General features: G+C 36.4%; 7 non-coding genes across 7 annotated transcripts; 4 read left to right on the forward strand and 3 right to left on the reverse strand.

The window, feature by feature from the left end:
- Positions 1 to 12,371: 12,371 nt before the first annotated feature.
- On the reverse strand, positions 12,372 to 12,459 carry TRNAS-GCU (transfer RNA serine (anticodon GCU)). Its single transcript has one exon. It is a non-coding gene; the product is annotated as a tRNA-Ser (tRNA).
- A 3,611-nt stretch (positions 12,460 to 16,070) lies between these two features.
- On the reverse strand, positions 16,071 to 16,158 carry TRNAS-UGA (transfer RNA serine (anticodon UGA)). Its single transcript has one exon. It is a non-coding gene; the product is annotated as a tRNA-Ser (tRNA).
- An 824-nt stretch (positions 16,159 to 16,982) lies between these two features.
- On the forward strand, positions 16,983 to 17,053 carry TRNAG-GCC (transfer RNA glycine (anticodon GCC)). The gene has a single exon. It is a non-coding gene; the product is annotated as a tRNA-Gly (tRNA).
- A 2,481-nt stretch (positions 17,054 to 19,534) lies between these two features.
- TRNAT-GGU (transfer RNA threonine (anticodon GGU)) lies at positions 19,535 to 19,606 on the forward strand. The gene has a single exon. It is a non-coding gene; the product is annotated as a tRNA-Thr (tRNA).
- Positions 19,607 to 20,113: 507 nt separating this feature from the next.
- Positions 20,114 to 20,195, forward strand: TRNAY-GUA (transfer RNA tyrosine (anticodon GUA)). The gene has a single exon. It is a non-coding gene; the product is annotated as a tRNA-Tyr (tRNA).
- Positions 20,196 to 20,554: 359 nt separating this feature from the next.
- TRNAD-GUC (transfer RNA aspartic acid (anticodon GUC)) lies at positions 20,555 to 20,628 on the forward strand. Its single transcript has one exon. It is a non-coding gene; the product is annotated as a tRNA-Asp (tRNA).
- Positions 20,629 to 23,234: 2,606 nt separating this feature from the next.
- Positions 23,235 to 23,305, reverse strand: TRNAC-GCA (transfer RNA cysteine (anticodon GCA)). The gene has a single exon. It is a non-coding gene; the product is annotated as a tRNA-Cys (tRNA).
- Positions 23,306 to 23,918: the final 613 nt, after the last annotated feature.

Consider the following 23,918-nt stretch of genomic DNA (forward strand, 5'->3'; position numbering starts at 1 on the left):
GGAGATAATAAAGAACCCAAAGCAGATGGTATCCTACTGCAAGGGTGGTCTTAAGAATCCAAAAGAGGTTGCTCAGAAGAGATAGATGTATCCCAACCTCTATTGCTCTCGCGTAAAGACTTTTTTTTTACGCGACAGGAAAAAGTGACTACGAATTCCCCTTTTTGTTTGCGAATCCCTGTTTGTATCCTTTGAGCGCACGCCCATTAAGTAGCGATCAAATCAAGGAAATCGATCAAACGATCCCCGTGCCAGCCCAAATCATGATCTTCACCAACTTGGATTTGGTTCTCTCGCGAAAATCGCGAGTTGCAGAGATGAGAACCATGAAAAGCAAGATCCCGAATAAGAAAACAGAAACCGAGGAAGAGGAAACCACAAGAGTGAAGACTAGTAGAGTCTCGTCTTTTGTCATTCTTTGCTCCTTTTTCACTCAATGATTCCTTCGAATTTGCCGACCAAAAATTCTATATGTCTATTCTATCTATGATATTTCTATATATATAGAATATGATATCTAATATGACATCCGATTTGTCAAAGGGATTGGATTGGTGACTTACCCATTCAGTGACTTTGGCACTGGACGTTCCAAAAACGGGTACTATCGGATCGGGTGAATTAGAGAATAGACAGAGGTCCGTTGGCATTTCAGCCTTTCTTCTCCTTTCAGGGCCTATCCGAAAGAGAATCCAGTACCTCTTGGTCCTGAATATCAGAATAGGACGAACGAACCGGCCTCCGCGGATATCTTTGCTTCGGAACAAAACCCTGCAATCAAATAGATTGTCCCAAGGGCGCCATATTCTAGGAGCCCAAGTTATGCTATTGAAAATTCGTTCCTCTAGCAGTTCCGGTTTGAGCATTCCGTTCCCTTTTTCAAACTCCACTTCTTTTCATATAGCAATCCCTGATCAAAGAGAGAACAATATCCATTTCAAAACATTTCTAACAGATTCCTTAGTTCGGACCGACGAAGTAATGTCACTCGACTATTATCAACCTGACTGCAATCTTTTTCTGTCGGTAAGGATTGCACCAGAGCACCTTCTACTTCTAATAGGCCATGAACTATAGATAGAGAAGAATCATTCTGAGCGAGTACATAAGAAGCGATCCACTTTTTTTCATCGGTTCCAGGGGAAGACCAAAGATCTTGCGCGGCAGGTCCGCCAGAAAAACTCAAAAGAGAAAGAAGTCTCGTTAATCTCTTCATGCTCGTTCCAAGTTCGAAGTACCTTTTGGCCAAAGAAAAACCCGCTTCCTGACACGATTGCCTCTTTATCTTTATATAGATAGATTCTATGGGGTTATTACTTAGTAAGTCTATTTTGTACAAGAGCCCCTCCTATCTGATAGAAAAGGGTCCCATGATCCCGAGCCGATCTTACCTTGGCTCGCAAACCCCAAGTTTGTCTATGAAGAGCTAATCTAATTGTATTTTTTTCTAGAATGGATTTCTTATGTGGAATACTAATGGATAGGGCTTCGTTGCTAAGTGCTACAAGATCTAGTGCACTGGAACTCGTGGTTATGGACCCGAATCCTTTAGTATGGAACATTGTCTTTTCCAAGTAAAAACCCCTAGTATATGAAAGAATGAAAAGGTGCTTTCGTTCTTGTGGAATAAGAAGCCCTCGTACCTTAATGAAAGGAAAATCGTAATTTTTCGTTAGGTATTTGACCAAATAGGATCGTCCAGTTCCTACAGAACCTATCACTAAAATACCCGATAGGGCTAAGCGGAACGAAAAGGGTTTTCCATGAGATGGTAAATGAAAACGATTAGTCCCACACGAGGTTTGGGAATAAGTGATTGTCTGATAATGAGCAAGGAATATACGTCTTTCTGCTAAAGAGGATCTATTAAACTCATAATTCATTAGATCCTTGTTATCAATGCCAACTAGGTATCATAAGTAAATGGATCCCGGTTGTTCAATCCTTTGATAACCAAGGTCATTCTTTGCTAAAGAGAAATGATCACTATGAGTCAGACTCAATAGAATTGGATCCATTCCAAATAGCGAGAATTAGGATTCTTGATCCCTCTCAATCTCTCTTTCAATTCGAGGATCCAGAGAGGTGTTTTCATAGTCATCTCCGAATATTTGCCATCTCGGAATATTTTCGATTTCATTTTTCTATGATATGTCTTTCTATATGAAAATTGGTTATTTACGATGTACGATGATCCCTGTTAAGCATCCATGGCTGAATGGTTAAAGCGCCCAACTCATAATTGGTAAATTTGCGGGTTCAATTCCTGCTGGATGCACACGAACGGGAACATTCCATAAGTCTATTGGAACTGGCTCTCTATCCATGGAATCTCATCCATCATCCATACATAACGAATTGGTATGGTATATTCATACCATAACATAAGAACAATAAGAACTCGAATTCTTATCGATACTGGAACTCAGAGCATAGGAGGGAAAGTCGATTTATGGATGGAATCAAATACGCAGTATTTACAGAAAAAAGTCTTCGTTTATTGGGAAAGAATCAATATACTTTTAATGTCGAATCGGGATTCACTAAGACAGAAATAAAGCATTGGGTCGAACTCTTCTTTGGTGTTAAGGTGGTAGCTGTGAATAGCCATCGACTACCTGGAAAAGGTAGAAGAATAGGACCTATTCTGGGCCATACAATGCATTACAGACGTATGATCATTACCCTTCAACCGGGTTATTCTATTCCACTTCTAGATAGAGAAAAAAACTAAAGGAGAATACTTAATAATACGGCGAAACATTTATACAAAACACCTATCCCGAGCACACGCAAGGGAACCGTAGACAGGCAAGTGAAATCCAATCCACGAAATAATTTGATCCATGGACGGCACCGTTGTGGTAAAGGTCGTAATTCCAGAGGAATCATTACCGCAAGGCATAGAGGGGGAGGTCATAAGCGCCTATACCGTAAAATAGATTTTCGACGGAATCAAAAAGACATATCTGGTAGAATCGTAACCATAGAATACGACCCTAATCGAAATGCATACATTTGTCTCATACACTATGGGGATGGTGAGAAGAGATATATTTTACATCCCAGAGGGGCTATAATTGGAGATACTATTGTTTCTGGTACAAAAGTTCCTATATCAATGGGAAATGCCCTACCTTTGAGTGCGGTTTGAACTATTGATTTACGTAATTGGAAGTAACCAATTAGGTTTACGACGAAACCTAGAAATCGATCACTGATCCAATTTGACTACCTCTACGGGATAGACCTCAACAGAAAACTGTTGAGTAACGGCAGCAAGTGATTGAGTTCAGTAGTTCCTCATAGAAAATTATTGGCTCTAGAGATATGGTAATATGGAGAAGACAAAATTGTTTGAAGCACGCACAGAACCGGAAGCGCCCCTTGTTTCAAAGAGAGGAGGACGGGTTATTCACATTTAATTTGATGGTCAGAGGCAAATTGAAAGCTAAGCAGTGGTAATTAAGACCCCCGGGGGAAAATAGGGATGTCTCCTACGTTACCCATAATATGTGGAAGTATCGACGTAATTTCATAGAGTCATTCGATCTGAATGCTACATGAAGAACATAAGCCAGATGACGGAACGCAGAGACCTGGATGTAGAAGATCATAACATGAGCGATTCGGCAGATTTGGATTCCTTTCCTATATATCCACTCATGTGGTACTTCATCATATGATTCATATAAGATCCATCTGTCTAGAGATCGTCATATACATCTAGAAAGCCGTATGCTTTGGAAGAAGCTTGTACAGTTTGGGAAGGGGTTTTTTGAGAGAAAAGAAGAATCTACTTCAACCGATATGCCCTTAGGCACGGCCATGCATAACATAGAAATCACACGTGGAAGGGGTGGGCAATTAGCTAGAGCAGCAGGTGCTGTAGCGAAACTCATTGCAAAAGAGGGTAAATCGGCCACTTTAAGATTACCATCTGGGGAGGTCCGTTTAGTATCCCAAAACTGCTTAGCAACAGTCGGACAAGTGGGTAATGTTGGGGTGAACCAAAAAAGTTTGGGTAGAGCCGGATCTAAGTGTTGGCTAGGTAAACGCCCCGTAGTAAGAGGGGTAGTTATGAACCCTGTGGACCACCCCCATGGGGGCGGTGAAGGGAAAGCTCCCATTGGTAGAAAAAAAACCCACAACCCCTTGGGGTTATCCTGCGCTTGGAAGAAGAACTAGGAAAAGGAAAAAATATAGCGATAGTTTTATTCTTCGTCGCCGTAAGTAAATACGTAACTAGGAATATGGAAAATTGCATTTTTGGAATTTGCAATAATGCGATGGGCGAACGACGGGAATTGAACCCGCGCATGGTGGATTCACAATCCACTGCCTTGATCCACTTGGCTACATCCGCCCCTTATCCAGCTAAAGGATTTTTTGCTTTTTTCCATTGATCATTATTCTATTTATTCTGACCTCCGTACTTCGATCGAGATATTGGACATAGAATGCCACTCTTTAAAAAGGAAAAAAGGAGTAATCAGCTGTGACACGAAAAAAAACGAATCCTTTTGTAGCTCATCATTTATTGGCAAAGATAGAAAAGGTCAATATGAAGGAGGAGAAAGAAACAATAGTAACGTGGTCCCGGGCATCTAGCATTCTACCCACAATGGTTGGCCATACAATCGCGATTCATAATGGAAAGGAACATATACCTATTTACATAACAAATCCTATGGTAGGTCGCAAATTGGGGGAATTCGTGCCTACTCGGCATTTCACGAGTTATGAAAATGCAAGAAAGGATACTAAATCTCGTCGTTAACTGAATTCTGAATAGAAAGATTAAGAAGAAAAAAAAGATTCAAAATAAAGACAGAAATACCCAATATCTTGCTAGAACAAGATATTGGGTATTTCTGTCTTTTCTTTCTTCAAAAATTCTTATATGTTAGCAGAAAAACCTTATCCATTAATAGATGGAACTTCAACAGCAGCTAAGTCTAGAGGGAAGTTGTGAGCATTACGTTCGTGCATTACTTCCATACCAAGGTTAGCACGGTTGATGATATCAGCCCAAGTATTAATAACGCGACCTTGACTATCAACTACAGATTGGTTGAAATTGAAACCATTTAGGTTGAAAGCCATAGTACTAATACCTAAAGCAGTGAACCAGATTCCTACTACAGGCCAAGCAGCCAAGAAGAAGTGTAAAGAACGAGAGTTGTTGAAACTAGCATATTGGAAGATTAATCGGCCAAAATAACCATGAGCAGCCACAATATTATAAGTTTCTTCCTCTTGACCAAATTTGTAACCCTCATTAGCAGATTCATTTTCAGTAGTTTCCCTGATCAAACTAGAGGTTACCAAGGAACCATGCATAGCACTGAATAGGGAACCGCCGAATACACCAGCTACACCTAACATGTGGAATGGATGCATAAGGATGTTGTGCTCTGCCTGGAATACAATCATAAAGTTGAAAGTACCAGAGATTCCTAAAGGCATACCATCAGAAAAGCTTCCTTGACCAATAGGGTAAATCAAGAAAACAGCAGTAGCAGCTGCAACAGGAGCTGAATATGCAACAGCAATCCAAGGACGCATACCCAGACGGAAACTAAGTTCCCACTCACGACCCATATAACAAGCTACACCAAGTAAGAAGTGTAGAACAATTAGCTCATAAGGACCACCATTGTATAACCACTCATCAACAGATGCAGCTTCCCAAATTGGGTAAAAGTGCAATCCGATCGCCGCAGAAGTAGGGATAATAGCACCAGAGATAATATTGTTTCCATAAAGTAAAGAACCAGAAACAGGCTCACGAATACCATCAATATCTACTGGAGGGGCAGCGATGAAGGCGATAATAAATACAGAAGTTGCGGTCAATAAGGTAGGGATCATCAAAACACCGAACCATCCGATGTAAAGACGATTTTCAGTGCTAGTTATCCAGTTGCAGAAGCGACCCCACAGGCTTGTACTTTCGCGTCTCTCTAAAATTGCAGTCATGGTAAGATCTTGGTTTATTCAAATTGCAAGGACTCCCAAGCACACGTATTAACTAGAATATAGATAATAGAAGGCTTGTTATTTAACAGTATAACATAGACTATATACCAATGTCAACCAAGTCAGCCCAAAGATTAGCTATCCATATAACTAAATTAACCAAACCAATAATTTTGTATTTGTAAATGAAGTGAGTCAAAGTTTTTAACTTTGATGAGTCTTTTCTATATGGGTTGCCCGGGACTCGAACCCGGAACTAGTCGGATGGAGTAGATAATTCTTCCTTGTTACAATAGAGAAAAATCCCTCCCCAAATCGTGCTTGCATTTTTCATTGCACACGACTTTCCCTATGTAGAAATAGCCAATTTCTATTCCAAAGAGGAAGTTCTACTAATTTTTTTAATTAGTAACTTGATTCACCTACTCTTTATTATAATAAAAAGAACATTTCAGAATGAAAAATAGAAAAGTTTTTTCTTGATCATTTATCAACCCTTTCCTGTTTCTTAATTTCGTCTAATGATTAATTAAGAGGGTTGACCAGGTCATTGATACGTATAATATCCAAATACCAAATACGCTCAGTGTGTGATCCACAGAAAGAAAAAAGAGTTGTTTTGGTGAACATCAAAGAAAAAACTTGCTCTTCTTCCATAAAAAATTCTTCTAAAAATGCCGAACCCAATCGTTGCATAAAAGTTCGTACCGTGCTTTTATGTTTCCGAGCTAAAGTTCTAGCGCATGAAAGTCGAAGTATATACTTTAGTCGATACAAAGTCCGTTTTTTCGAAGATCCACTATGATAATGAAAAAGATTTCTACATATCCGACCAAATCGATCAAGAATATCCCAATCTGATAAATCTGTCCAAATGGGTTTACTAATAGGATGCCCCGATCCAGTACAAAATTGAGCTTTTGATAAGTATCCTATGAGGAGAGTAGCGGGGACTATGGTATCGAATTTTTTCATTCGAGTATCTATTAGAAATGACTTCTCCAGCATTTGATTCCTTACTAACAAAGAACTTTTTGGTACACTTGAAAGGTACCCCATAAAATCGAAGCAAGAGTTTGCTAATTGGTTTATATGGATTCTTCGCGGCTGAGTCCAAAAACAGAAATAATATTGCCAGAAATTGATAAGGTAGCATTTCCATTTCTTCTTCAAAAAAAAAGTGCCTTTTGATGCAAGAATTGCCTTTCCTTGATATCGAACATAATGCATAAGAGGATCCATAAAGAACCATAGGGTTTTCCGAGAAAAACCAGGGTACATTATCCCAAAATGTTCCATCTTCCTAGAAAAGTGGATTCGTTCCAGAAAAGTTCCAGAAGATGCTAATGGTAAGCAAGAAGATTGTTTACGAAGAAACAACAAAAAAAATTCATATTCTGATACATAAGAGTTATATAGGAATCGAAACAGTCTTTTATTTTCTTTTTGAAAATAAAAAATGGATTTCATTGAAGTAATAAAACTATTCCAATTCGAATAATAGTTGAGAAAGAATCGCAATAAATGCAAAGATGGAACATCTTGGATACGGTATTGAAGGAGTTGAACCAGGATTTCCAAATGGATAGGATAGGGTATTTCTATATGTGATAGATAATCCAAATGCAAAAATTTGTCTTCTAAAAAGGGAAATATTGAATGAATAGAGCGTAAATTCTGAAACTTTGGTATTTCTTTTTCTTTCGGACAAAATAATTCCCGTAGCGAGAATGGGATTTCCACAACGATCGCAAACCCTTCAGATAGAATCTGAGAATAAAACTCAGAATAAAAATAATTTTTGTAATCCAATAATCGATCTTGGTTAGGATGATTAACCGAGTTATCCAAAAAATTCTGCTGATACATTCGAATAATTAAACGTTTCACAAGTAGTGAACTAAATTTCTTGTTATTACAACTAACAACTATTTCCACAGGTTCAGAACCATTTAATCCATAATGGTGGGCAAATGCATAAATAATTCCTGAAAGAGAAGTGGGTAGACAAAGTATTGTTGACGAGATTTATGTTTTTCTGAATACCCTTCGAATTTTTCCATTTGTATTTCTACTTGAATCAGAGAGAAGAAGCATTTCTCGGTTTATCGAATGATGATACATAGTGCAATATGGTCAGAACAGGGTGTTGCATTTTTAATACAAACCCTGGAAAGAAAGGGAGTCTAATCCACAGATCTTTTTCTGCTCCTTTTCTACCCAATTAGTTTATGTTTGTTCTAATTAAAAAAAAAGAACAGAACAAGTTTTTTATTTTTGCAGGCCAATCGCTCTTTTGACTTTGGAATACAGCCTCTTTATCAATATACTGCTTCTTTTACACATTCAATCCATAACATCCCTTATTCAATCCATAATCAAGAATAATTAGGATTTCTAAAAAAAAAAGAAAAAATAAAGGGTCCACTCATAGGAAAACCCAACCTTTCCCCGCATCCGGCACTAATCTATTTTTAACGTCTAATTAGAGCGGGGAATCATTCCAATTAGGAAGTTCAGCTCGTTGCTTTTTATTTTACCAGAATTGGAGCCAGGCTCTATCCATTTATTCATTAGACCCAGAAAATCGTAATTTTGGATTCCATTCAAAAAAGATTGATTTTATTACGACATGCTATTTTTTCCATTCATTACCTTTGAGGATCAGTCGTGGTCTTCTAGACTCTACCAAGAGTCTGGACGAATTTGTTGTTTCATCCAAATGTGTAAAAGATCATAGTCGCACTTAAAAGCCGAGTACTCTACCATTGAGTTAGCAACCCAGATAAAAAAAGGATCTTAGATACGATCGAAATCCAAAAATCAATGGAATTACACCGCGCGCTTCTGTCAAAACATTGAACTAGCAAGACATCAAAAGATTTTTTTATCGACCATGAAAAACACTCAAATGCCAAAACGAACAGGTCCGGTTAAATTCCACTAAAGTAAAGTTAAAAAAAGAGCGACCCTAATCACGATGGCCAAATTCTCCTTATTTTTAGCGATTTTTATTAAAAAAAAATATATATTATATTGTATGAGAATACATGCAAGAGGAACACCCTTATCATTTGAGCGAAGTGTAGGCGGAAAAATTGAATATGGAGTGAGGATAAAGAGACCCATCTATCTACAAATTCTATTTGTTCAATAGACCTTTGTCAATGGAAATACAATGGTAAGAAAACAAATTAGATAGAAAAAGTAAATAAAATAGGGGCTTATGTTGAATTGGCACGATATAATATAAATCCAAATAGGATTAAAAAAGAGGTAAATTGTGTCTAAATAATTAGACAACTAGGAATACTAATAATCTTCTCCTATCCTACTTTTTGATTCATTTAGTTCTTCAATTAACTCAAAGTTCTTTCTTTTTCTTTAAAGAATTCCGCCTTCCTTAAAATATCATAAACAGTTCTTGTTGGTTGAGCACCCTTTTCAAGGAAATAGAGAATAGCTGGAACATTTAAACAAGTTTGATTCTTTATCGGATCATAAAAACCTACTTTTTGAAGATCTCTTCCTTCTCTTCGAGATCGAACATCAATTGCAACGATTCGATAGACAGCTTATTGGGATAGATGTAGATAAACAACGCCCCCCCCTAGAAACGTATAGGAGGTTTTCTCCTCATACGGCTCGAGAAAATGATTCGAATTTCTGTCGATAATAATAGAAATTAGACTATGACGTGCATTAATTTCCTTACAGAAAAAACAAATTTCATTTATACTCATGACTCAAGTGGGCTAATTTTGCCTGACAAACTTCGAAGGCAAAATCCTTCCAAAATTTTTGAGTCGTCTTTAAACTCTTTTCTTTGTCTCATTTCGAACGAATTGACTTTTATTCCTTATTCTGATCCAACTCTGTTGTTGAGACAATTGAAAATTGTGTTTACTTGTTCTGGAATCCTTTATCTTTGATTTGTGAAATCCTTGGGTTTAGACATTACTTCGGGAATTCCTATTTTTTTCTTTCAAAAGAGTAGCAACATACCCTTTTTTCTTATTTCCTTCGATAAAGCATTTATCTCTTCTATAGAAATCTAATAAGAGGGATTGATTCTGATATACTTTTATTGGACTTTATTCTTATTTTAACCTTTCGATTTATTTCTATATTAAGGATAGACTGACAAAGTTGGCCTAATTTATTAGTTTTCACTAACCCTAGATTCTTTCCCTTGATAAAAAAAATTCTGTCCTCTCGAGCTCCATCGTGTACTATGTTACTTAAACCCAGCGCAAATTTGGTTCGGAACGAATAGAACAGGCTATGTCGAGCCAAGAGCATTTTCATTACTATGGAAAATGATGGATAGAAAAATCCACAATCGATCATGTCCTTCAAGTCGCACGTTGCTTTCTACCACATCGTTTTAAACGAAGTTTTACCATAACAAACATTCCTCTTTTCATTGCAAAGTGGTATAGAGAATTGATCCAATATGGATGGAATCATGAATAGTCATTGGTTTAGTTTTTTTATACTAATTAAAACTTGCTATCTATGGAGCAATATGGATAAAAGAAAGTAAGTATTTATCCGGGAAGCCTCCGCCAAGATCCAATTTATTTAAACCCATATTAAAATTCTATCATATGAATGAAACATAGTTTGAAAAAGACGACTAAACAAGTTTGCTTAAAACTTATTTATTCTTAAATTTCCACCCTCAACGGATGGCTCGAGATGATCAATCTTGAAGTGAGAAAAGAAGGATTGACTCTTCCTCAATAAATAAACTATCAACCTCCAAAAAAGTTTAATTAATTTAATTACTAGAATTAGAATTCTAGTAGTAATATATTTTTTCAGTACCAAAAACAATTAACTATAATAACTAAATAAACTATTCCAATGAAAAGATTGAAAGTTTTTGGTAGTTATAGAATTCTCGTACTTCTTCAACTCGAATACCAAAAGGAAGAAAAAAATATGACTAAGTGATTTTATTTTATAGTAGAGGCATATCCTGAATGTGCTTGATAGATCCCATTTTTTCATGAAAATAAAGATAGTCAATTTGACTGGACTTAAGACTTTATTATGTTTTCTGAGAAAGAATAAGATATCATTATTCTCTTTAATAAACTTTTGTCTCGTACGGAATACTATATGATTTCACCGTTTGTTTCATCAGAAACAATCTGGGACGGAAGGATTCGAACCTCCGAGTAACGGGACCAAAACCCGCTGCCTTACCACTTGGCCACGCCCCATTTCGGGTTTTATGCGACACTAATAAACACTAGTATGTTTATTTGTTATTCGTCAATACCATTTCAATTACATAAAAAAGGAGGGATATTCTCTTGCTAGTATTCTACACATGCGGATAATATAGAATCAAAAAAATGCATTGATCATTACATGGAATTCTATTAAGATATTATATGAAAGTCGAATTTATTCCACTCTCATTTGAGAGTGCAAATACAAGGAGGTATTTTGTGTTTGGGAAAGTCCGAAGAAAAAAGATTTTGAATCTGCCTTTTCCTTCTTTCCCTTAAAAAAATAACTCAAGAAAAATCCAATTATTTACTCTACAAGAATGAAATGCTTGTTATGCCTAATATACTTAGTTTAACCTGTATCTGTTTTAATTCTGTTCTTTATCCTACTAGTTTTTTCTTTGCCAAATTACCCGAAGCTTATGCTATTTTCAATCCAATCGTGGATATTATGCCTGTTATACCTCTATTCTTTTTTCTATTAGCCTTTGTTTGGCAAGCTGCTGTAAGTTTTCGATGAAATCTTTAGTACTCTGTATGCCAAATTGAATGATGTGTTCATTCCAAAAAAATTTAAAAATGGGTAAAAGCCGAGAAGTTTTATATTTTTATATTATGAACCTTCGATTCTAAAATTTAAATTCTTCTACATTGAATGGGTAGCTACAGCAATAAATTTGGATCAGCCTTTCTACTCCCCTGCACCTAGGTTGAGCAGGTACCTAAAGGTACCTACACAATACCTAACCACCTAACCCTATTTTTGCTATTGATAAGAGTGCTTATTATAAAAGAATTCTTGCAATTTTTTTCAAGAATTCTTTTTTGCATTTTTAGGTATAAAAAAAAAACCATCCTAGTGGATCCGTGTGGTAAGGAAAAACTGGTAATCTATTCCTTAAAAAAAAATCTTGGAGATTATGTAATGCTTACTCTCAAACTTTTTGTTTATACAGTAGTGATATTCTTTGTTTCACTCTTTATCTTTGGATTCTTATCTAATGACCCAGGACGGAATCCTGGACGCGAGGAGTAAAAATTCAGTTTTTTTTTTTTCTTATTGGATTTGTTTCGTACATTTATCTATGAGAAAATCCGGGGGTCAGAATTCTTTCCAATTCGAAAGTCCCAAATGATCCAAGGGAGCGGAAAGAGAGGGATTCGAACCCTCGGTACAAAAAAATTGTACAACGGATTAGCAATCCGCCGCTTTAGTCCACTCAGCCATCTCTCCACGTTCCAAAGCGAAAGGTTTCCGTGATATGATATAGGCAAGAAATAAGAAATAACGGTTGCAAAAAACCCCCTTTTTTTCTTTCAAAAGTCTATAAAAATTATATTGCCAATTCCATTTTAATTATATTCTTTTTTCTTAATGTTAATAAAAAAAGAAGAAAATTCTTGTTTTTTCTTTCTAAAAATCGATATTGGCCGAGAGACAATCAAATAGATTTTCTCTTTAGCGGGCATTTCCATATAGGACTTGTTATAATTATAATAAAACAAGCAGGTTATATAAAAAAAAACGCTTTTTTTGTCGATTATTTATCAAGAAAGCAAAAAGGGTTCTTATCAAATCCACCATAAAATTGGAAAGAAGCATAAAGTAAGTAGACCTGACTCCTTTAATGATGCCTCTATCCGCTATTCTGATATATAAATTCGATGTAGATGAAATTGTATAAGCGAATTTTTTTTATTTCCTTAGACTTAGACCGCGCAAGACAAGAATTTTTCGCTATTTACGATTTCATATTCTTGTTACTAGATGTTCTATAGGAATAAGAAGAAATCGCAACTCCTTTGCGCTACACATAAAATTGGATTTCGAAGGTCCATTTTTTTTTTCAGAATCCTCTATTTTAGTTCTTCCACCCATGCAATAGAGAGGGAATGGGAAAAGAAGGGTTACTTTTATTTTCATTTTTCCCTTAAAAGATAGACTTTGAAATAGGAGTCTTGGAATAATGCTGAATTCAAAGGTTTATTTCTTTCTATAGTATAAGAAAAACAATTTATTTCTATTTCTATAGTATAAGAAAAACAAATAGTATAAGAAAAACAAATCGAATCAAATTCATGGATTTACCACGACCTCGGTTGTGACTGTGACTCCATAGATAAAAATGGGAAATTTCTCTCTTCGAGACCATTGAAAAAGGGCATTGAACGACAAAGAAATCGTCCACAGATAATAAAACTATCATATGCCTTGGAAAGTGATATGAGGTGCTCGGAAATGGTTGAAGTAATTGAATAGGAGGATCACTATGACTATAGCCCTTGGTAGAATTCCTAAAGAAGAAAATGATCTATTTGATACTATGGATGACTGGTTACGAAGGGACCGTTTCGTTTTTGTAGGATGGTCTGGCCTATTGCTCTTTCCTTGTGCTTATTTCGCTTTAGGGGGTTGGTTTACAGGGACAACTTTTGTAACTTCTTGGTATACCCATGGATTGGCTAGTTCCTATTTGGAAGGTTGTAATTTCTTAACCGCAGCAGTTTCTACCCCTGCCAATAGTTTAGCACACTCTTTGTTGCTACTATGGGGGCCCGAAGCACAAGGAGATTTTACTCGTTGGTGTCAATTAGGCGGTCTATGGACTTTTGTAGCTCTCCACGGGGCTTTTGCACTAATAGGTTTCATGTTACGCCAATTTGAACTTGCTCGGTCTGTTCAATTGCGGCCTTATAATGCAATCTCATTCTCTGGTCCAATTGCTGTTTTTGTTTCTGTATTCCTTATTTATCCACTGGGGCAATCTGGTTGGTTCTTTGCGCCGAGTTTTGGCGTAGCAGCGATATTTCGATTCATCCTTTTCTTCCAAGGATTTCATAATTGGACGTTGAACCCATTTCATATGATGGGAGTTGCCGGAGTATTAGGTGCGGCTCTGCTATGCGCTATTCATGGAGCGACCGTAGAAAACACTCTATTTGAGGACGGTGATGGTGCAAATACCTTCCGTGCTTTTAACCCAACTCAAGCTGAAGAAACTTATTCCATGGTCACTGCTAACCGCTTTTGGTCCCAAATCTTTGGTGTTGCTTTTTCCAATAAACGTTGGTTACATTTCTTTATGCTATTTGTACCCGTCACCGGTTTATGGATGAGTGCTATTGGCGTAGTTGGCTTGGCTCTGAACTTACGTGCCTATGACTTTGTTTCCCAGGAAATCCGTGCAGCGGAAGATCCTGAATTTGAGACTTTCTACACCAAAAATATTCTTTTAAACGAGGGTATTCGTGCGTGGATGGCAGCTCAGGATCAGCCTCATGAAAATCTTATATTCCCTGAGGAGGTTCTACCACGTGGAAACGCTCTTTAATGGAACTTTCGTTTTAGCTGGTCGTGACCAAGAAACCACCGGCTTTGCTTGGTGGGCTGGGAATGCCAGACTTATCAATTTGTCCGGTAAACTGCTTGGAGCTCATGTAGCCCATGCCGGATTAATCGTATTCTGGGCCGGAGCAATGAACCTATTTGAAGTGGCCCATTTCGTACCAGAAAAGCCCATGTATGAACAAGGGTTGATTTTACTTCCACACTTAGCTACTCTAGGTTGGGGAGTAGGGCCAGGGGGGGAAGTTCTAGATACTTTTCCGTACTTTGTATCTGGCGTACTTCACCTAATTTCCTCCGCAGTCTTAGGCTTCGGTGGCATTTATCACGCGCTTCTGGGACCCGAGACTCTTGAGGAATCTTTTCCATTCTTTGGTTATGTCTGGAAAGATAGAAATAAAATGACTACAATTTTGGGTATTCACTTAATTTTGTTAGGTCTAGGTGCTTTTCTTCTAGTACTCAAGGCTCTTTATTTTGGCGGTGTATATGATACCTGGGCCCCTGGGGGGGGAGATGTAAGAAAAATTACCAATTTGACCCTTAGCCCCAGTGTTATATTTGGTTATTTACTAAAATCTCCTTTTGGTGGAGAAGGGTGGATTGTTAGTGTAGATGATTTAGAAGATATAATTGGTGGGCATGTATGGTTGGGTTTTATTTGTGTATTTGGCGGAATTTGGCATATTTTAACCAAACCCTTCGCATGGGCTCGCCGTGCATTTGTATGGTCTGGAGAAGCTTACTTGTCTTATAGTTTAGCTGCTTTATCTGTCTTTGGTTTTATCGCTTGTTGTTTTGTATGGTTCAATAATACAGCTTATCCGAGTGAGTTTTATGGACCCACCGGGCCAGAAGCTTCTCAAGCTCAAGCATTTACTTTTCTAGTTAGAGACCAGCGTCTTGGAGCTAATGTGGGATCCGCTCAAGGACCCACAGGTTTAGGTAAATATCTAATGCGTTCCCCAACTGGGGAGGTTATCTTTGGAGGGGAAACTATGCGTTTTTGGGACCTTCGTGCTCCATGGTTAGAACCTCTAAGGGGCCCCAACGGTTTGGACTTGAGTAGGTTGAAAAAAGACATACAACCTTGGCAAGAACGACGCTCAGCAGAATATATGACCCACGCTCCTTTAGGCTCTTTAAATTCCGTGGGTGGCGTAGCTACCGAGATCAATGCAGTTAATTATGTCTCTCCTAGAAGTTGGTTATCAACTTCTCATTTTGTTCTAGGATTCTTCTTTTTTGTGGGCCATTTATGGCATGCAGGAAGAGCCCGAGCTGCTGCAGCAGGTTTTGAAAAGGGAATCGATCGTGATTTGGAACCTGTTCTTTACATGAACCCTCTTAACTAAGATTTTCTTATTTATACCTGTTCTACTTTTTTTCTGTTCTGGCTCGGTTATTCCATCTAGCCGAGCCATTCATTCCTTTTTATGAAAGAAAGATAAGGGACAGAAAAAAAAAAATGAAAGAAACAAACGTATTCAATAAGCAAAAGGAGAGAGAGGGATTCGAACCCTCGATAGTTCCTAGAACTATACCGGTTTTCAAGACCGGAGCTATCAACCACTCAGCCATCTCTCCACAGCCTAATCCTTATTTTACTCCTACAAATAGAACATAGCCATATAAAAAATAAAAAGATTTATTAGCCTCTAGAAAGATATCAGATACAAGTTCCTTTTCGATATATCTCTGTATACTGTATACACGGATACAGGATCCGCTATACCCGCTTGTGAAATAAAGAGTAAATAATCTCTTCTCACCCCCATATCCAAATAAAAAAGCGGTTTAAGTAATAAATTTGAATTAAAGAGAAGAATCAATGGATTCATGATTAAACCCCTCCTACTTCTTGTATTTTTTTACAATTTTGGTTTAAGTGAGGGATCAAATATGTAGTCAACTTTATTTGATGGTAGCTTGGAGGATTAGAAATATGACTATTGCTTTCCAATTAGCTGTTTTTGCATTAATTGCGACTTCCTCAGTCTTAGTAATTAGTGTACCCCTTGTATTTGCTTCTCCTGATGGTTGGTCAAATAATAAAAATGTTGTATTTTCCGGTACATCGTTATGGATTGGACTAGTCTTTCTCGTAGCTATTCTGAATTCTCTCATTTCTTAAATTAAATTTGGTTAATATTTATTAACCCCATAAAAAAGAAATAATAAAGGCCATTTCTTCTAAAAAATTAGAATAGTGAGACGTATTAAAACGCAATTTGCGTTCCGAATTGCTAGCTCTTCTCTTTCAGTATTATGAAATTCCATTCCCATTAGAATATTCATTCACAGATAATAAAAAAAGGAAAACTCTAATATAATAGAAAATGAAATGAAACGGTCGACCCAGACATAGAAGGTCGACCCAGGCGGATATACGCTATAAAATATATACCGTAGCGAGCGTAGTTCAATGGTAAAATATCTCCTTGCCAAGGAGAAGATACGGGTTCGATTCCCGCCGCTCGCCCGCTTAATTTATCAAAGTACTATGATAAAAAGTTTAGTCTAGTTAACTGTTTAACTACTTATATTAAATTAAGTATTAATTAGGTGTTAGTCTAGTGCCGTATCCCTTACTATCTTACCCTTCCTTTGCATCCCACTCAAAAAAAGAGGGCGCTCCGGAGGCAGAAATAGAACTCGCCAACAGAGCTCCAAAAATTGGGTATTAACTGAGACAAACAACGGGCAAACTTTTTTTAAAGGGAAGAGAGAGGTAGACTGTCCCTTTCGTTTCATTTTTATTTTCTGCAGGGTAGGGAGAAGCCTTGCGCCTTCTTTTTTTGAAGGCAAGTGACTTCGCAAACTGCTCAATTTTGCCCTCTAGGGCCGGGAACTAATGAATAAAAAAGGGTTGGATACGCCCCTCTACCATATCTAGAGAAATAGAATAGTCCTTTTATACAGACTGCTAAGTGCGGAGACGGGAATCGAACCCGTGACCTCAAGGTTATGAGCCTCGTGAGCTACCAAACTGCTCTACTCCGCTCTGGAGTACCAGAAACTGGTGGACAAAAAAGGCTTGAATACAAGCCTCTAACATGTCTAGACAAAGAGAATACTCCTTTTATACAGAATGGAGCGGGTAGCGGGAATCGAACCCGCATCGTTAGCTTGGAAGGCTAGGGGTTATAGTCGACGTTGGTTGATTATTTTTAACGTCTCTAATTCAAAACCGAACATGAAATTTTGATTTCATTCGGCTCCTTTATGGATATTCTCACCACTTAACATCTATGTCAGCTTTTCTATTTGAATGGAACCAAAGCTCTCCGCTTTCTAGATGATCCTTATAGAGTAGGAGATAGAAATTCTATCTAAATCCATCTAATCTACTTACTTCGTTCCCTAATTTCATTCAAGAGATCCTGAGGAAAAGAATTGGGTTTCCACCGAGCTTAAACAATATGCGGATGGTTCTAGTAAACCAAAACTATCGTTTTTTAGCTATTTGGCTTCCTTATTCCTTATTTTAAGAAGATTTAGTTACGATTGGAAATCAACTTTTTTGTATCTTCATCCATAGATCCTTTACTCATATTTTCAAAATTGGAATACTTAATCCAATGCAAAATTATGCTTCGCGACTCTGTACTCATAATCCTATTTTTATTTTGGATGCAATTTAAATTAGTCTTTGGATACAAATCGCCAGAATGTATATTCTTCCTCAATATGCTATTGAGAGGAAAAGGATTTAATCCTTTATAAGAACTAAAGTTTTCATCGGAATATAAAAATAAAAAACTTAAGGATGCCTTAAGTATATCATTTCAAATTCAGTTATTATATAGAACGAATCACACTTTTACCACTAAACTATACCCGCTACATTGTAGATTATGGTATAAATGGTACCCTTTGTCAAGGATAGCCATTTGACAAGAAGGCTAATTCCCCCTTATTGAATCAGATGGAGAAGGTTCATGACACTGAGCCGTTGGTACTTCTACTTCGATCGCTCGCCTTTACTTTAGGATTTAGATAGCCCCTCTGGTCTGTAAAAAAAATCTTTTCTTACCATGCTAATAGCGCCTGAACCAAATGTATTTATTTTGATTAGGATCCTATTCTACGGTTACGACTACAATAATAATTATTTACTTTGCAAGGACGTAAGTGTGTCAGACTGCTAAATTGTTTTATTATTCCTACAATATAAACTAGGGGATATAGGGGGTAACACTGTCCCTATAAATTCCTTTTTCCTTTTCTTTTTTGTCCAGAATTGAACAAAAAAGAAATTATGGAAGATGTTTTCTTCCCCCATTAAGTCCGAGCCATAGAGTAAGAGTGAGATGAGTTTTCCAAATTCATCATAGACTTTCCCTATGGCTTGATAGAAGTAAGCAGCAAAGAGTCGTAACTTAAAGAAAAAAACGGACAGGGCCGACAGATTTACCTGATGTAAAGAAGATCCTAAAAGTCTCTGATTAGTCGACTCTCTCCATTTAACACTTTCCTCTCTCTCCTTTTTTCCACTGACTCAATTCTAGTTTATTAGATTCTTGTTTAAAAGAATGAAAAAAGTTCAATAGAACTAAGAACACATAAAAAATAGCATAGAGGATCAAGGCCATTACCAAAAGTTCCTCCCAAGGATCCTATATCCTATTGGGTATCTGTTCCCCGCCTTTTCCCGCTAGGATCGGAAATCTTATATTTTCCATATCCATATACCGTTGAATCCTTGGGGTTCCAGAATCCGCCTATTTTACTAGTCTTCGGAAACGGAAAACCCTGAACCAAGAAGAGTTGGATATGTTATGTAGGGTATGTTTTTTTTTTATTAATTTTATTTTGAGCTCTCAAGATATCGATATATACATATACAATCTCTACATAATGTCTCTCTCTCTATCTCTATATATTATATATATAATATGTACATTATGCAGTAGACCCATAATGGGAAATCCAAGTGGCTAATTTTTGAATTAAATAAAAAGCCCTTTTAACTCAGTGGTAGAGTAATGCCATGGTAAGGCATAAGTCATCGGTTCAAATCCGATAAAGGGCTTTTTAAATTAGTGGTAGAGTAATCTCGTGCTAAGACGTAAGTCGTTGGTTCGAATCTGATAGAGTACTTTTCTACTAAATTGATTCACTTTTGTTCTTTGTTTTTGAAACTTTCTCTATATTTTTAGAGAATTTTATGACTTAGTGCGGGATGGATGCATTTTTGGTCTGAACACTAAATGAAGCACGGAGAATTAATCTATAACGATCAACTAAAAAAAATCCTAGATGAAAACATAACAGAAAAGTTGGAAAAACTCTTTGCTTTGGATCTATTTATACTTTTCGAGTATATTGACAATTCCAAAAAACTGCTCATACTATGATTATAGTATAATCACGAGCGGTTGTATATGGCCCTATCGTCTAGTGATGCCCCTATCGTCTAGTGGTTCAGGACATCTCTCTTTCAAGGAGGCAGCGGGGATTCGACTTCCCCTGGGGGTAGGGAGTATTATGAAAGGAGGTTAATCATAGATTAGCAAAAACCCTAGAATAAATTCTTCCTGGGTCGATGCCCGAGTGGTTAATGGGGACGGACTGTAAATTCGTTGACAATGTCTACGCTGGTTCAAATCCAGCTCGGCCCAAACCAAAAATCTAGGGCTTCGTGAGTATGAACTAAATCCTTTTGTTTTTCTTCCATAAAATAAAATGTCTGATCTATAGAAATAAAAGATAAAGAAAAAAGGGAAATTTTTTTTTTCTAATCCATATCTCTCTCATTCCTTTCTTACAAACAAAAGAGTTTTTCTTATTGAAGGCTGGATTATTATCCATTTTTAGTGATAAAAAATCACGACATACTAGTTATGTCACTCTCACTATACCCACGTATAATATAATATGTGGGTATGTAGTATATGATTCGTCTATTTCTTAGAGTACGAAAGACGAATCGAATCTTCTTATGGTTCTATTTAAGAATGGGTATGCCATACACCCCGCGGGGATTGTAGTTCAATTGGTCAGAGCACCGCCCTGTCAAGGCGGAAGCTGCGGGTTCGAGCCCCGTCAGTCCCGAACTAGGGTTCAATGAATGGAGAAATTGATATTTCCTTTTTTCCATGAAAAAAAGGGGCAGGGAGCAAGATCAAATACCCACAGGGCACCCTTACTTCACTTTTTTATTTTGCATCCCTCATTAAAGAGGGAGGGAAGGCATATAGGAATTTTTTTTCACTACTCCCGATCGATAAAGATAAAGAAAGACACACATACGATATGTGGATTAGTAGAATTTAGGATATTATATTACTCTATCTTTCTTTATGATGATACCATCCTCATCTTAATTTCCTATTCCACTCTTATGGAATAGAGTACCGGTATTTTACCGGAATCCATACATAAATCGTATTCCCTTTTTATTTCAGACCTCTTTTCCCCATCTCACTTCTACTGCTTATTTGGATGTCTATGTGACCCATAGAAAGTTGGTCATATAATACATACATAATTGTATGTATAACTATAAGAAAAAGGAAGGGAAATTGTATAAGATTAAGAAAGTAGAAGATTAAGAAAGCTCGTGGGTTAGAGATATAGAAAAGAAAAAGTAGAAAAGGATTAAAAAAGAGGGAATTCCTAATCCAATCAAAAAACCCATTTTGGTCTTAGTGTGGATAGAGGATCTTCCTATGTTATACTATATAACTCTCATCCGTGAAATATAACTCTCATCCATGAATTGATTTGATAGATCCGATATTCATAATATTGAATTGATTCAGTATTATCAGAATGCAAGCCCTACCCTTGAATTTACAAGATACCCCTTTTTCCTCTCCATGGGATTACATCCCGAGTTATTGTGAAAATAAAAAATAAAGAGGTTATGGAAGTCAATATTCTCGCATTTATTGCTACTGCACTGTTCATTCTAGTTCCTACTTCTTTTTTACTTATTATTTATGTAAAAACAGTCAGCCAAAATAATTAATTGGAATTCCAATTAATCATTGAAGAAATTAAAAAGGATTAAATAAAAAAAAATCCAAGTCTTAAATGAAAGGATCTGGTTGGAATCTTAAAGTGTGGTAGAAAGAACTACATATAGTTTTTTCTACGACACTTTAGATTCTTTCTATTATATTATCTTTGAATCTACATAGAATAGATTAGTAGATTGAAATAGTTAAGTAGTCTAATTCAATTTCTTTTTTCATTGCATCCACTTAATTTCAATCAGGTCAAAATAAAAAAATCTAAGACAAATCTTGACCAAAGAATCCATGGAAGGAAAGAAAAATAATATTAAGAATAGACTATAGTAAAAGTAAAAGGAAATGGAAAATGTGTGATATGCCGTGAATAGTTCCGTGGAAGAAAGTCGAATTTTCTTATGTATAGAACTTTTTTTAACCATTCGTCATTTCTAGTAGAAATTATGAATTGGTATAATGGCTCTTTCTTACATTACAACTTACAATACAAGAGTTTCTTACAGGAGTGAAACAAAACTAAAGAAAAAGATTAAAGAATAACGTTTGACAAAATGATTAATGCAAAATGATCCATTAATGAAAAGAATTGATACAACAATTTGATTACTTAATCAATTAGTAGTATCCCTAGAGTCCACTCCTTCCCCATACTACTAGTGAAAAGAGAAAATGTAAAGACTACCATTAAAGCAGGCCCAAGCGAGACTTACTATATCCATCTAAATTATGTCTCCTATTTCTATGAAGGGATTATTCTATTCTACTATTGATCAATAATCATAGTGGAATCAAGGGTACAGAGTCAAAAAGGATTCCGCCCTAAGGCCATGGATCAATCAGTTCAAGAATTTACTCCTAACAAATTCTTATAGGAATTCTGGTAGAATTAGAGAGCATTAAAAATACGATACTATAGCCCTTTTTTCCTTAAAAAAGAAAGAGTACGGGAATGATGTCCTGAATAGAAGAAGCGGAATAGGAAGATTTTTTATTCCTTTTGTTACTCTTTTTTTTTTTTAAGCAAAGGACGCCCGAATTATACCATAAAATTAACGATAGATAAATATTTATTGGATACCTACCTTACCTAATGTTTATTTTTGACCTAAACCCTGCAGCCTTGCTTTGTATCATTCTATGAAAGAATGAAGAGGAAGAGATTTTATCCATAACACAACTCCTAAATTGATTTTGATCGACCTATTTAATCTGATTCTCGTTAGAATTAAAATTAAGTAGTCCTTACTTTAGTGTATGTAGGTAACATAAGATGTACGATAAAAAAATGTATAATAATTAGTAAGTCTTGATATTCTTTCGTGGAGTCCCTTCTTGAATCTTAGATTGAAAAAAAAAAGAATGCCCCTTAGGGACCTTTCTTTGGATACAAGATTTCTGACATCTTATCCTCGTATTTTAAAATTATCAAATCGAATCTCAATTAAGAACCAATCAAATTCATATAATAAAAGAATAAGGAAACACTACCTCACCCCTATTGATAACCATTTTGGCCACTACCGTCAAAACAAACCCTAACCCTAGTTTGAGGATAGAACTATGGTATGGTTTCTCTAAACCCAGTATCGGCAGGCCCAGTTACTCTCTTGCCCGAACTTATGCGAAGTAAAAATTGATCGAATTCGATCAGCACTATAAAAAAACCTAAGTATTTTATTGATCAGGCGGCACCCAGATTTGAACTGGGGATAAAGGATTTGCAGTCCCCTGCCTTACCGCTTGGCCATGCCGCCAAAAAATCCGATCAAAAATCTAGAAACAGCAAGTATTCATCCACGTTTTCTTACGAAAAGCCCCTTTTATTTTGAATATAATTCTACTTACTTTTTCCAATCTTTTTCAAAAAATCTATTCCTGCTTTTTTTGATCCAGTTTCTATTATTCTCCTCGATAGATTCTATCTTAAAACATACATTGTTAACACAATAAAACTTCCCATTTCTTTCTATTGAGATGAAAAAGAAGAAAAAGTGGATTTCTATTCACAGGCTGCAAAATTCAGAATAAATTGGAACCGTTAACTAGAATTCTCTTTTTTTTATTGCAGTAGTGAACTACTCTTAAATCGGTATTATCTCCCCCCCCTTCAATGGCATAATAAAATAGTATGACTTTATGCTTAATCCGTGTATAGGTAAACTTTAGGTCCGAACAGCATTATTATCCAAAGATCCCCTTTATGTACATATCTCTATGGAGAATCATGCTTAATTTTTAAAAGTATTAAATTAAATATCTTGAATAAAAAAAGGAAATTTGCTCTGATATAGAGTATAACCTTACTATCTTGGCCTACCCAAGTGAAATTACGATAAAAGAAAAGCATGGATATGGGGAGAGGTGGAT

Source organism: Aegilops tauschii, unplaced genomic scaffold (genome assembly GCF_002575655.3).
Source record: "Aegilops tauschii subsp. strangulata cultivar AL8/78 unplaced genomic scaffold, Aet v6.0 ptg000933l_obj, whole genome shotgun sequence".
NCBI classification, from domain to species: domain Eukaryota; kingdom Viridiplantae; phylum Streptophyta; class Magnoliopsida; order Poales; family Poaceae; genus Aegilops; species Aegilops tauschii.